This window comes from Odocoileus virginianus, chromosome 13 (genome assembly GCF_023699985.2).
Source record: "Odocoileus virginianus isolate 20LAN1187 ecotype Illinois chromosome 13, Ovbor_1.2, whole genome shotgun sequence".
NCBI classification, from domain to species: Eukaryota; Metazoa; Chordata; class Mammalia; order Artiodactyla; family Cervidae; genus Odocoileus; species Odocoileus virginianus.
This window is the reverse complement of record NC_069686.1, coordinates 43,561,198-43,576,858: the sequence shown is the minus strand read 5'-3', so window position 1 is coordinate 43,576,858 and position 15,661 is coordinate 43,561,198. Positions and strand designations below refer to the sequence as shown.

Genomic DNA, 15,661 nt, shown 5'->3' with positions numbered 1-15,661 from the left:
TAACATATACTCAATATTAAAGAAAATTTGTAAAGCGCATTTAAAATGGAAGACGGTGATCTATATTCCTGTTATTCAGAGATAACTTATCATGGCTAATATTTTGGTATATTTTTCCTACAGTCTTTTTAATTAGCTGTTTTGGGAAAGCTATAATTATTTGGTATCCAAGCAATTGTACAAACTTAAAGTTGTCTCTTTTAACAGTTTACAAAAATAATAAATATTTGTTGATGCTGACTTGAACAGAGAAGTAAAAAGAAAAAAATTAAAATTACTCTGAATTTCACCATCGTATTCTGTAGACCTGTTTGTTCTGCATTTTTCCCCAGCCTATTTAATTTTAAAACACATACAAAATAGGAAAATTTGGATATAATATTTTTCATTGCTTGATTGTTCAGTCTTTATCACTTTGATTGTCCCTTTGATTTAGTTGTTTCTATACAATTATTATAGATATAAAGGATGTTCACTAAAGATTCTCAGCAATAGAAGTAAACATTCTGCTCTTCTCTGAAACTCTGTGTTTTGAGAAGGGAAAACTTGAGTAATTCTCCACTGCAATGTTCTAATAATTGTGTTTGCTAACAAATGCCAGACCTGTCACTGTTTGAAATGGGCATTAGAGATGTCACCTGAACTGTGAAGGGTGGACCACAATAAAATCATTTCCTGATACTGAGAATGAAATGAAAGCCAGAGGGAAATAATTCAATGGGGTGTTTTGAGTTTGGGGTCCAAATAAGTTTAAAAAGATATGTAGTTTCATTTATAGTATCTCTGTTTTTGAGTTCTAAATTTTGACTCATCACTCAGTAGGCTTACATAAGCTTTCAAATAAACTTTTCAAGAAAGTAGTGCTATTATAAATCTTTACATAGATGTCTTTCTGTTATCCTAATGTGAAAAAGGTGATTGAAGCATGCATACAGTTTGGGGACCACAGCTTTTCCCTCTGAACATCAGGTACTGCTTTGTTTTGCTTCAGAATTTAGTCAGATAAGTCTTAGGAAAGCCGGTATGGCTACTAGCTTAGTTTTATTTGGGACCTAATAATTGTAGGATAGTGCTTGCTCTTCATCATTACAAAGTTTTGCCAGAATATATTAAAATAATGTGTTTACTTAGTGATGTATGTTTAGAACCTAGCTGTCATTTTGAATACTGAGATTGTTTCTTTCACTCACATTTTCCTTTACTTTATCTTTGACTATTGTGTATTTTTCAAATACACTCTTCCTCAAGTCCATTTATAAGTTGTAGTTGTTGTCGTTCAGTTGTTCAGTCGTGTCCAACTCTTTTCAATCGCATGGACTGCAGCCCACCAGGCTTCCCTGTCCTTCACCACCTCCCAGAGTTTGCTCAAACTCATGTCCATTGAGTCGGTGATGCCATCCAACCATCTCATCCTCTGTTGTCCCCTTCTCCTCCTGCCTTCAGTCTTTCCCAGCATCAGGGTCTTTTCCAATGAGTCAGTTCTTCACATCAGGTGGCCTAAGTATTGGAATTTCAGCTTTAGCATCAGTCCTTCCAATGAATACTCAGGGTTGATTTCCTTTAGGACTGATTTAATCTCCTTGCTGTTCAAGGGACTCTCAAGAGTCTTTTCCAGCCCCACAGTTCGAAATCATCAATTCTACAATAAGTTGTAGATAATCTCTCAATTCTCTGACTTCCAACATGCCTTCCCCTTCCTATCATTTCTCATTTCCATGTTCTGGACACTTCTCTTGTCATCCATATCACTGACCTAATTTTTCTGCAATGACAATTTCGCCTTTAATGTAATCTTTCATTTTGTTTGCATTTTTAGTTTTCTCACTGTCTTTCCTCACCATCTATCTCCTTATCATCTCATCTGAGCATCCTTTCATCTTACCCAGTTGTCTCCTAATGGCTTGCTGATCCTTTTCATTAGAGTCCTTGATGTTCAACATTCTACTAAAGATGCCAAATAGTTTCCTAATTGTCTCATGGTCATTGTGAAAGTTCTGTATTTCTGAGCACTGGTCTTTTCTAAAAAAGAGCTTTTGGTAGGTCACGCATTGGTGAAACTTTTGTTGTGTTTGCATGCCTGGGTGCTAAGTCACTTCAGTTGTGTTCAACTCTTTGCAACCCTATGGACCACAGCCCACCAGGCTCCTCTATCCATGGGGATTCTCCAGGCAAGAATAATGGAATGGGGTGCTTTGCCCTCCTCCAGGGGATCTTCCAGACCCAGGGATCAAACCCTCATCTCCTACATCTCCTGCATCTGCAGGCAGTTTCTTTTCCAATAGTGCCACCTGGGAAGCCCTTTGTTATATTTATTCATCTCAAAAGGTGGAAGCATATCCAGCGTTCTGTGTATATTGCAGGTTGCTTTTTATGCTCTACTTTAGCTCTGCTCTAATCTTTGTCCTGGAACATCATCCAGATGCCAAATTGATAAACACAGCTCTTATATTAATTCTTTTCTATCATATTTATTGTCTTATGACCCTACTGTCCTGATGATTTTTCTCCCACCACATTGCTTAGCTCATTGGCATTCTAAAAGGTGAAAGACATACAATATTAGAATTCTAAGAATCTGTTCCAAATAGAACTTTGCCAGTCTCCACTGATCCTATGTTTTACATGTGGGACTACAATTCCTATGGTGATATGTGCTATTATCTGCCTTCCACTCTTAGTTGTTATCACCATCATCATCATCATTCTGCCTTCCACTCTCGATCTCCCCGGTTATTTTGTGGCAATTGCTATCTCTATATTATTGCAGACAAAAGAGAAATCTCCATAGTTAGAAGGGGAGAAGACAGGTGAGGAAGGAAATCCTTCACAGTATTCAGCTGCATGAGTGGAAAGGGGTGCTGCCTAGTCCTTTGGACTGAGTCTTTGATTCTGAAATCAGATGGCTGAAGAAAGGAAGAGAAGGCTATTTCTATCTGCTTTAAGATAGGCAAAGTCTCTGGTTCAGTAGTTCAGTAGTGCAAGTGGTCTCACCACTGGCATTTTCCAATTAAATTCCACCTGTCTTAAAGGAAATTACTCTTTAACTGTTTGTCACCATGTTGCCGGTCAGTCCCTATTATTTTAAGCATTTTAGTCTTTTTTTTTTTTTTTCTGTGTGTTCAAGCATATTTAGTGACAGGCTCCAAGAGGTGGTTAGGTGTAGCCAACCAGATGCCATTTTTAAACCAAAAGTCAAGATTTGCATCAAGAACCTCACATCGAAAGTTTTCATTCAAATTCTCCCTCAGAGCGTGACCTCTGTCTGTGACTTCTTCTTCACATTTGCGTCTTTACCTGGAAATGGTAACAGACCTGAAAGGAGGAAATTTATTTTTAGTCTTGCCATTTGCAAGGCCCTTTGAGCTTCTAAGAAGATGTTTAGAGTCACAAAATGTAAATCAATCATTTATCATAAAGATAGATTTCAAAATATTATTTTTCCATTCGGGGATTTTTTTCATTGTCTAAACCACACCTTGGTTCTTTATAAAAGGAATTTTGGACTTTACACCATAGGAAAAAAAGTTTCTATTGGCTTAAATTGCGGGTAAGGAGGTGTGCAAATGGCCTCAAGTTATACATTTTTTGCAGAGGAAATATCCTCCAGATGCTCAAGTCAGCCTTTTCTTGGCAGACAAGTAAGAACCATACCGAAACTGAGTCTAAAATCTTTAACAAAAGGTTTCCACAATCACTTACCTTTGGAATAGACATTAATTAAAAGAAACAATCATATCCCCTGTGATCAGAGTTTAACTACTATGAATCAGAGTTCACCACACAATTAACACTTCGAACTGATTAGCAAATGGAAATCATAGCAAGAAATTTTGAGGTTAAAATAGTGAATGGACATATTCTCTCACCCAGCTCACTGTCCCTTATCTTTTAGAAGAAGAGAAAAAAAAAAGCACTTCAGTCATAATGAACTGGGCAGATTTTGTTTTCCGTGAGGTGTTTGCCATTACATATTGCACATAATGTATGGCACTGTTAGGAGGAAAAAATTGGAGTCAAAGTGGCTGGAAAGTTAGGTCTGCTCTGTAGCACTGTGAGATTGTTGACATCTGCCGAGGTTGGAGCGCTCAGTAAGCAGGAAATGGGGTGTCACTCTGAGTGGTAGTTTACCATTATCCTGGCATCCTAATGAAGTGTCTGCAGTGCTCAGAGCTTCTGGATGGCATCTTAACGCACGGCTAAGCAAAAGCACTTCTCTCCCTGTCACTGTCATCCATCTGCCTGCACCCTACTGTAGCCAATGGGATGGAACCATGCTACAATGTGCTAGAAGCCATTTAGAGTTGCACATTGCATAATCAGTCCCATCAAATATGTAAAAAATGGCTATTATTGGTTATTTTCTTCAAACTCTGGCACCTGGAGTTTGATACATTAAAGTTAAACTTTTCCAAGTGCTGTTTATGATATTAATTCTACATTCCCCTCACTATCTAAATGGGAATGAGTTGCATCCTCATTGTCTTAAGTCCTGTTAATGGACTGAAAGAGTTGTATGAATATTCATTAAGAACTTCACTGTACATCACACTTGGTGAATCCATCAATTTACCATAGAATGGAATGGTCATTTTCTTTTAGATAACCATTTTTAAGAAAAGGACAAAAAATAAGATCAACTCAAATCACAGATTGGTTGTTTTCATCTTTGAGCACATCATTTAGTTTGCTGGGATAGTTTGAGGTCTTTGGATAAATTTCTTTAAAGACACAGTGCATTTTACCAACTACATTTGCAGTTTAAGCTAGTATTGTCAATGCCAGATGATTAAATTTGGTGCTTTAACATCACCTCTGACAAAACTGGCATGCAGTGGAGAAAAGGATATCTGTTATTAGGTGGCATAAGTAGAGTAAGGCGTGCGTGGTGTTCTCCCAGAACTTCTAGATGGATCATGTGTGGTCCTCTGGACAGGGTTGCAAAGCAGCTGGGACGTGTGGCAAGAACTGATGTGGCGAGATGGCTGCAAAGTTGAGAAGGTGCTTTCTGCAAGAGGGGCGACAAGAATCTGCTAAACTGGAGGTGGGATGGTGGGTTGGGGTTAGATAAACACGAGGGCATAACTTAATTCGGTTGCATCAGGACTTTTTTCACAGACATTAAAAACTATGGTAAACAGAACAGCAGGGAGGCTTGTACTGCAGCACAGTGGGAAGCTTAGCGCGTCTGCCTGCACTCTGCCTGGCTCAACCACTGCTAGGAGTCTCCGAATTTCATTAGCACTCCACAATTCACCCAGTTCCCCAGAAAAGGAGAAAACCCAGGCAGCAAAGCCCCTCACTAATTATGGTAAATGCTCCCAGGTTACAGTTTTGGGGGGGGGGGGGACAGTGATGGCAGAATGATGGTAAGCTAGAACAAAAGAGTCATTCTGAAATTTACAAAAAAAATAAAAGGGATTGTTTGTTTGTTTTAAATCAGTGCAGTCTTCCAACGGGTAAGACAGTGTTTTAGAATATTAGACCGCCTCTTTATTATGAAATTTTAGATGACCTAATAAAAATGTATGCAGCCCTTCTTGAGCAGTGAAAGTACAGGTTGGTTTCACAAATGATATCCTTCACTCCACCCCCTGCTCCCCAATTTATGGAAGTTCATCTCACAAATCTCTGAAATAGAAATTGTATCCTTTGGAAGAAATTTGTAATAATACAGAAATTAGTATGGAATCAAATGTAACAAGATAGGCAAACTACTGTAGATTACTACAAAATACTGCATGTCAAATTCAAGTTGTTATCTCCCTCTCAAAGAATGGAGTTATTTGAGGAAAATATTAGTTTTTTCAAAGGGAGAGTGGTCTGCTATTGATGCCCATAAACATTTTAAATGGTATAGTTTTTTTAATGGAATGATAGGTGTTTATTTTTGCTAAATCCAGACTTGGCAATCTGGTTTCTTCATTCGTATCCCCCCAGCTGCTGTCAGCATTACAGCACATCAGCTTTCCTTCATGTACGGATATTTCTCCAGAACTCATTTGCAAGAGTCGAAGCAATATTAAACACCACATCCAAACCTCTTTTAAACACACAAAGAGATGGGAAAACACTTCAGAACTAGACCATTGAGAAAATCCTCCTTTCAAATTTACTGTTTGCTTCGCATGCTAGTGTAAAATATCCCACAAAGTCCCGTTTGTGATCCATTTGAAACAATCTTGATTTGCTTAAATTGTCACATTCTTCTTGCACATTTCTTCCTAAATGCAAAAATGGCAAAGAATTCTCCTCCCTCTTCATTATAAAAGTGCAGAATTTCTGGTTTGTTTATTCCTAATGGAACACTTGAGAAAGAAGGAAATATATAAATATCTCCTTCAGAAGATTAGTTGTCTCCATCTTTTTAAAAGAGAGTATTTGTTCATTTCTTCCCCATTGTAAACAGTTGGGCTTTTCGTTGTAATTTTCCATTGTCAAATTAATGCATTTCACTTTACTGTCTTGGTCCCATGGTTCCAAAACATCATCCTTTCTAATATCCTTATTTCTTCTATATTTATATATTGATGTATGTCATTTAGGACATAGATAGTTAGGGAAAGAACCTAAGCTCCTTTTTAAACAAATTTGTTGGAGGAACCTGCTGCTTCTTTGTAACTTACTGGAACAGAACTTGAAAAAACTCACAATCTAACAAAGTAAACTATATTTTACTTCTTATGAGAACACATTCCCAAGCAAAGTATTTCAGGCAAAAAATGGCATACATGTTTTGAGTATTTCAAACCAGGCATCAGAAATTTTGTCTAATCGACTGGTAAATATTCTATTGACAAGGTCAAGAACAGAGAAAATTCTGGCCCCCAAGACAGAAGAGAGAATAAGCAAAAAAAGAAATGTGGACAGTTTATCAACTTCAATTTCTGAAGTACTATGCAGTCCCTTTATAGAATGTGGATGAAAATCCCCTAACTATTCAGAAAGTATGTCCATGTTTGCCTACCACATATGTGATTCTTCAAAAATTATATCAAGGATGTTAATGAAAAATATGGCTAATAATTTCAGGAACCTATAAAGAGAAAGAAGAGAGAGAGGGAGAGGAAAGCAAGCTGTGGCAAAAAACCTGGGCTCAGCAGCTTTCTGAGGGGAATGGTGAAATGTGACTATGTGATTTATAATGAGAAAAGGTATCTACAACATACAATTTTCTACCTAGCTGCAAATAATAATTCATAGTGATGTCCCTTCCAGATAAAAGACCTTTGCTATGTAGGACCCATGTGGTAAAATGATCATGATAAATGTCAGACCAGTGCAGGTAACGGCTTTACAAACCATTAAGATTAGCTGGCTCTTTTTGCCGATGATAACAGTAACCATGCTGTGACTCTATGTGGTAATAATATCTCAGTCCTGATAAATACCAGAGCCAGGCAGAGGTGTTTATCATTCCCAGTTCAGAAATGCTGACTAAAGTTACCACATGTTGCCTGTTTTTCTTCTTTTACGATAGTCTTACAATTAACAAAAAGAAAGCTGAATCATAAAATTATTTTATTCCCCATTTCTTAAAGGATTCTAATGTTTGTGAACTCTCCCCTGTTCTCAGCGTCACGGTGTAGTCAACACAGATGAACTGGCTGGAGAAACAGTTCACCATACTAACCATTATCTCCTCTTGAGAGGTCTTTTGTTCAAAATGAATAGTTACGGATAAAGTTGAATATGCTTCTTCAAAAAAGTGGAGAGGAGAAAATATTTCTTCCTTCACATTTTTCTTGTGTAACAGATCCTAGTTGTTTTCAGGTGGGACTTTTTAAATCCCCAGTAAATTTAATTTGTCTACCAACAAAAAGAGGTAGACACATATTAAAAACTTGAAATCTAAAAAAGTATTTGTAGAATTGCCACCCTCATGAAAATGTACAAAGATAATGCTAATATAAATAGAAACTTGAGTATTTGAAAAGAATTACTGGTTTATGATTAGAAAGATGTCAAATGACTCAAAATGATAAGCCTGGTTTTTGGTTTTTTTTTTAAGGAAAAAGCTTGTAAAACCAGATATGTAAGGATAAATATAGTTTACAGAAAATTCTCACAGGAGAACTAAATAAACTACAGAGCTTTATTTTCTCAGCACACAGTATCGCCTGAGGATGAATTAGTATCATTTGTAAGTTACAGAAATGTACTTGGCCACCATGACACTTCCAAAATTACTTTGAAAACAAGAAATTTTAGGGAGGATAATACGATCATGCTTTTCCTGTGAAGACTGCCACCATTACCTTACTCTTTGATTCAGACAAAGAAGGGCATTGCTGCAAAACTGAGGAAATTTGTTTTCAGAGACAGTTTCAGTTTGGTGAATTTTAGAAAATGTTATCATCCTAAGATTGACTGCACCAAAGCAACCCACTCCAATATTCTTGCCTAGAGAATCCCACGAACAGAGGAACCTGGTGGGTTACAATCCACAGGGTCACAAAGAGTCAGACACGACTGAAGTGACTTAGCACGTACGCACGCACATCGACTTGTGAATTAGAACCAAGTTCCCTTTGATAATGGACTGCTTTCTAAGTATTCACAAAGCCAATACATACTATGGACTATTCCTGTTTAGGAAACAGCACTAAAGAGTAAGATTTATGGCTTCATATGATTTGGAAAATAACCTTGAACTATGAACAGTCAGGGCAGATAGGATGATTCAAAAAAAAGATTTTAGTGGGAAGCGTACTTACATTCAGTAGTACTTACAACATGTGCATTTATGTACATTGAAACAAAATTCTACATACAATTGTATGATATATGTATATGGATTGTGTGTGTGTGTGTGTGTGTGTGTGTGTGTGTGTGTATGTGTGTCTGTGTTTAAGTAGGAACTGGAAGCATTAAGAGTCCAAGCAACTTGCCCCAACTGTACTATACAGCACGATTTCTAACCTAATTTTTTCAGACTCCTTCATGATACACCACTTCTCTTAATTTATAGCAGGAGTTTAAAGCATCTGTCTATTTTTATCCATTTGTAAGTATTGAATATTCTCCCTTTCCCCCTAGTGTTTCTCCCTGAAGTAAATGTTAGTTATTTAAAGAAATTTATCAAGCGATTGTTGTCATGAATTGGATGATCCTTTAACACCCAACTCGGATTTTATAATTAAAAAGCATGTCCTCAAAGATTTGCATCCAGTTGTAGGGTACACTAAAAAAATAAATAAATAAATAAAACGTTCTCTGAAGATAAGCATCCCTCCTACAAGCTAGGACAGTCTGTAACTAAATTCTGAAATGGTGATGATACAAAGAATAGAAAGTGAATAGAAGTTATACTGCTGTCTTCCAAATATAGCCTTGACATATAAGCGACAGCCGTTTTTTTCATACAGGATGCTCTAGACATTCCAGCATAACTTTCAGAAGCAGAACAGCTGTGATGTATATTGACCTCCTCAAAACAAAGGGGTACAGTTATCCTTTTAGAATTACAGATAAACAGAATGAATAGTACTACTACTATGTTGTTTACTGGGAGAATCTGGTCTTTTATTCCCCTGGGTGAACCTCCATATCAAAGCAGAGTTAATTTTGATATATGATTTAACTTGTGACCATAAATAAGTTAAGAATAATACATGCATAGATGATAAAGCTGGAAAAGTGTCTAGGGGTCATCGGGTCTGGGGTTTTGCACTGCACAGAACTCTTTCCATCATTGTATAACTTTATCTTATCTCTGCAAAAAAGGCATTTGGCTGTAAATGTCCTTGTTTTAGTAGCAACATTTCATGCAGATAAATGCAAATGTAACCATCATAAACCATATTTTTTAAAATGTGCCCTCAAAACCATGAATCAAGGGAAAACTATAAAGCCACATCCTTATCATAACATTAAAGGCTATCACATCATGTAGGAGCTGTTACTTCTTTAAGGAGCCTGGAGTTGTTTTTGAAGAAGCTCATTTACAACAGAGTTTGGTATAATTTGAGAATATGGGGCCAGGTGGGTGAGGAATAGGCCTTAGTGAAAAAAAACAGTTTATTATTTTAGTATATATGTGTATCCCATGTATATTTTCCAAAGGTATTTTTTGCAATTGGGTGACAAAAATGAAGTCCTCCAGAAAAGTTTTGTATGCAGTATGGGTTCACAGCTCAGACTGGAGAGGCTATTGGAATCTAAGTGGGAACTAAAATGCAAGTATTAAAGTAGACGGGCTTCCCTGGTGGTTCAGCTGATAAAGAATCTGCCTGCAATGTGGGAGATCTAGGCTGGATCCCTGGATTGGAAAGTTCCCCTGGAGAAGGGTACAGCTACCCACTCCAGTATTGTGGCCTGGAGAATCCATGAATTGTATAGTCCATGGGATCACAAAGAGTCAGAAACAACAGAGCAACTTTCACTCAAAGTAGATACACAAAAGTAAATCAGAAGGGTATGAAGGTAAGAGCAAATGTGAGTGGAAAAGGCCCAAATCATGGAGTATTTTACTACTGGCAAGAGTTTGTATAAGTCTCTTAGCATACCATTTACCTAAGAGGTTCTCTAATTCTCTGTGTAGAAAAGGTTCATTTTCTCCTTTTTAGTCATAATGTAAAAGAGTCAGAGATATCTGAAAGTCTTCTCAAAACTCTCAATACTTCACAATAATGAGAAACCATATGCTGAAGGAGAAATATTAATAGAAAATGCTGTCTTTCAGATGCTCACTGAATCAATTGAAGACAGTTGACGCATCTTTAGTAAGCTGTGTCTGAATCTTAGCTCATTAACCACTCCTGTATTATGTATGCTGATTCCAGCTCCTAATATGACACATCAATAAACCAGATCTGAAAAGGTGTCATTTCGATTTTAATGTATCCAATTGTATTTTTAGAAGTTCCTCCACTTAGAAGTGTTTGTGTTATTTCCTGATTTTACAAGCTATGGAAGAGTGGGTACAGTATTGATTTGAAGGGGAAGCTACTGCTTTCCTATAACCTTTTCAAACCTTCCTTCTGATTATGTTGTAAGAACAATAAATGGCTCCTCTTTGATAATATTTCAGCCCTCTCTAACCTATTGTCCAGTATCCCCTCCATGACTTAAGTATAACTTAACCACAGATACGTACGTACCACCGTTCCTTCCAGTTCCTCAATTATGAGTGAAAGCAGAGAAAGAGATAAATACTTCTATTAAGTAGTCTTCATGTAGGATGTTTCTTATCAGCAAATATGGAACAACCGTGTACTTTTATAAAAATTCTTACATGGAACTAAGCTGCTCATCAACCAGATCACCAGCCTCTCAAATTATTTAGTGTGCTGTGAAATGTCAGGCAACCATAGCAAGTGTCTTGTCAACAGTTGGCACCAACTCAGTTCAAGTATTAGGAACTACATTTTGAAGCTCATTATAACCAGGTAGTATGCCCGTGACTGAAAATAAAAGGTGAACCATATCTAGCATAGACCTCAAAAGAAGTGGGGGGAGGGGGGAGGGAGTGATGAATATTTACACAGTACCTACATTTTGCTAGTCACTGTTAGGTACATTACATATTGTCTCGTTTAATCCATAAATCTGGCCTCTTTGACATTTTTCAAAGAAAATAAAAAACTTATCCAAGACCACACAAACCACACACACCACTTGTCCAAGACTGCTAATACGCTGTTGTGGAATTCAAACCAATGTCTGTCTGTCCCAATCTGTGTTCAGGTCTTTCCTTTGTTTACTAATTCTTTTTTTTTTTTTTTTTAGTTTTTTAATTCAATTAACCCACTGCTTCTGCTGCTAAGTCGTTTCAGTCGAGTCTGATTCTGCCACCCCATGGACTGTAGCCCACCAGGGTCCTCTGTCCATGGGACTTTCCAGGCAAGAATACTGCCCTCCTCGAGAGGATCTTCCCCACCCAGGGATCAAATCCACATCTATTATGCCTCCTGCATTGGCAGGCAGGTTCTTTACCACCTAGAAAGCTCATTTTCTAGTGCCATCTAGAAACTCCATTTAACCCACTACATGCCAGTATAAGAGTTGCCTCAGTTTATGGGAAAATTCTCAGTTTAATGGGACAAATCTACAGGCATTCACACCATGAACATACCATTTGAAATGTTATATATCAATAAATAGAATGTCCTAAGTGCAATGGAACATAGAAGAGGGACTCTGCCTAGGGCGGTTCATAATTCTTTTATCTGGTGGTTAAAAAGACAGTAGAGCTTTAATTCCTGCCCAGATACCGTGGCAGTGACCTTGCAATTATTTCCAATTAAGCAACCCCAACCTTTCTTAAACCTACTCTGCCTGGGTCATATATTCCCTAAAACTGAGGTTTGCTGGATATGGCCATTTAGACCACTCTCCACTTACTGTCTGTCAAGCTTAGATCATGGCTGCTACTTCTATAGACCTCAATGTTAACGGATCCTTTTTTTTTTTTTTTGAGACTCTGACACTAAACTAATCATCATTACCATGGCCAGGGTCTTCAATAAAATCAGAAAGGTCATCTCTCTTCCTTTCCCCTCCTCTCCCTCCCTCACCTTTCTCAATTTCACCTTTATTACTTGAATCAGAAGATCCTTGGGTAAATTAAACTACTAGCATCATGCCATTTTATGCAGAATGTACTCATCTCATAAATATATAAATGTATGTATGCTGTGTTGTTTAATCACTAAGTCATTTTGATTCTTTTGCAACCCCATGGACTGTAGCCTGCCAGGCTCCTCTGTCCATGGGGTTTCCCAAACAAGAATACTGGAGTGGGTTGCTGTTTCTTTCTCTAGGAGATTTCCCTACCCAGGGGTTGAATCCATATCTCTTGCATTGGCAGAGGGGTTCTTTATCACTGAGCCACCAGGGAAGCGATGTATGTTTATGGATAGGATCACTGGTGTATGTGGAATTAGCTTCAGATGGCTAGATACAACGTTTCCAAGTATCCCTAAGTGCTCTGTCCTGAACATACTGTACCAATTTTGCTCTCATTTTTATTGACTTGTTTTACTTCTGAGTCTCTCGTATCCCATAGGCTCCAACTGGTCCCCTGAAGCATCACATTGTCCTACCGTCTTTAAGCTACAAGGGGGCTTTCTAGCCTTTTGGCAGAAAGATTAGATCTGCTGTTGCTATGATGTTGCAACTACCTTTTCTCTTTTTCTCTTCCCTTTGTCTCTTTCATTTGCAGTTGTCCGATCCATAGTATGTTGGAACTCTTCTAAGAATAGCTGCAATTTTGAAAGCTCTGAGTGGGGGAAGCATTATTTATAGGCCTTTGTGGTTTTAAGAGGAAGAAGAACCACTTCTAAGCAGAGTTCTACTAGTAAGACTACCCCCACCATATTTTCAGTTCAGTTCAGTTGCTCAGTCGTGTCTGACTCTTTGCGACCCCATGAACCGCAGCACGCCAGGGCTCCCTGTCCATCACCAACTCCTGGAGTCCACCCAAACCCATGTGCATTGAGTCGGTGATGCCATCCAACCATCTCACCCTCTGTTGTCCCTTTCTCCTGCCCTCAATCTCTCCCAGCATCAGGGTCTTTTCAAATGAGTCAGCTCTTTGCGTCAGGTGACCAAAATATTGGAGTTTCAGCTTCAACATCAGTCCTTCCAGTGAACACCTAGGACTGATCTCCTTTAGGATAGACTGGTTGGATCTCTTTGCAGTCCAAGGGACTCTCAAGAGTCTTCTCCAACACCACAGTTCAAAAGCATCAATTCTTCTGCGCTTAGCTTTCTTTATAGTCCAACTCTCACATCCATACATGACCACTGGAAAAACCATAGCCTTGACTAGATGGACCTCTGTTGACAAAGTAATGTCTCTGCTTTTTAATATGCTGTCTTTAGGTTAGTCATAACTTTCCTTCCAAGGAGTAAGCGTCTTTTAATTTCATGGCTGCAATCACCATCTGCAGTGATTTTGGAGGCCAGAAAAATAAAGTCAGCCACTGTTTCCACTGTTTCCCCATGCCATGACGTGGTGGGACCGGATGCCATTATCTTAGTTTTCTGAATGTTGAACTTTAAGCCAACTTTTTCACTCTCCTCTTTTACTTTCATCAAGAGGCTCTTTAGTTCTTCTTCACTTTCTGCCATAAGGGTGGTGTCATCTGCATATCTGAGGTTATTGATATTTCTCCCAGCAATCTTGATTCCAGCTTGTGCTTCCTCCAGCCCAGTGTTCCTCATGATGTACTCTGCATATAAGTTAAATAAGCAGGGTGACATATGCCTTTTCCTACTTGGAACCAGTCTGTTGTTCCATGTGCAGTTCTAACTGCTGCTTACTGACCTGCATATAGGTTTCTCAAGAGGCAGGTCAGGTGGTCTGGTATGCCCATCTCTTTCAGAATTTTCCAGAGTTTATTGTGATCCACACAGTCAAAGGCTTTGGCATAGCCAATGAAGTAGAAATAGACGTTTTTCTGGAACTCTCTTGCTTTTTTGATGATCTAGCAGATATTGGCAATTTGATCTCTGGTTCTTCTGCCTTTTGTAAAACTAGCTTGAACATCTGGAAGTTCACAGTTCACATATTGCTGAAGCCTGGTTTGGAGAATTTTAAGCATCACTTTACTAGTGTGTGAGATGAGTGCAATTGTGTGGTAGTTTGAGCATTCTTTGGCATTGCCTTTCTTTGGGATTGGAATGAAAACTGACCTTTTCCAGTCCTGTGGCCAATGCTGAGTTTTCCAAATTTGCTGGCATATTGAGGGCAGCACTTTCACAGCATCATCTTTCAGTATTTGAAATAGCTCTACTTTAGCCAAATACTATCTTCTGCAGGTTATTTTCCTGTAATTCCTTAGAAAAAGTTTCCTTTGGAATAGTGTATTAAAAAAAAAAAAAGCTGCCACTTTCTACACTCTTTCTTCAGGACTGGCCTGATGGCTCCACAGATAGAAAGAAGCTGTTTATACTGTGTGTTCCACTTTCCATGTCTTCAGTTCTCAAGATCATCTCATAGCACAGCTATAAGCCATCTACTTTCTAAACAGAAAGGCCAAAAGACTACGAAGAAAGTTATCCCCCTGTACACAGCCTCCCCAGAAGTCCCACATGACACTCTGACTACAGTTTCATTGGGCTGACTGTGGCAGCTGGTCACTCCAGCTGCCAAGAAAGGGAGGAAATGATCTCTTTTAGCTGCATATGGCCATCTCCTCAACAGTGGGATGGTCTAACTAAGGAGGAAGAGAATGGATATTGGGTGGTGTGTGCCTCACATATTATTCTCTTATCTACTATCTTTTCTAGCAGTGACCTCTTTAGAATCATCAGGAGGTCTGTGCTAGAAGTTAGAAGTAAAGTATGGAAAAGAAAGGTATCTGAGTCAATTATATAAAGAGCTTAAATTCAAGAAATTATTATAATTCTGGGCCCTTGTTAAAACTCTGGTAAGATAAATTCTCTAGCATACTAAGTAAATCAGTTCTTATTGTGCCATCCATGCCCAGAAAGGCAAAAACTCACAAAACGAAAGAAAACAATCTACGTGATATTCAGTTTGGAACAACTTCCTATTTTTTTAAATGTATGTGACTAAGCATTATGCTTTCAAAGTTATTTGCATTTTTGTTTGTTTGTTTCACAGCAAAAATGAAATGTATTAGGGAGAAAAGATAGCATAGAACTAATAAAAAAAATCTTCAGTCCTCCACAAAATTAAGCAAAAAAATAGAAT

General features: G+C 38.2%; 1 protein-coding gene across 1 annotated transcript in view; it reads left to right on the top strand.

Annotated features, from left to right (window-relative positions):
* Nucleotides 1–15,661, top strand: part of ARHGAP15 (Rho GTPase activating protein 15) — a 677,082-nt gene that overhangs the window by 600,273 nt on the left and 61,148 nt on the right. The window lies entirely within an intron of this gene.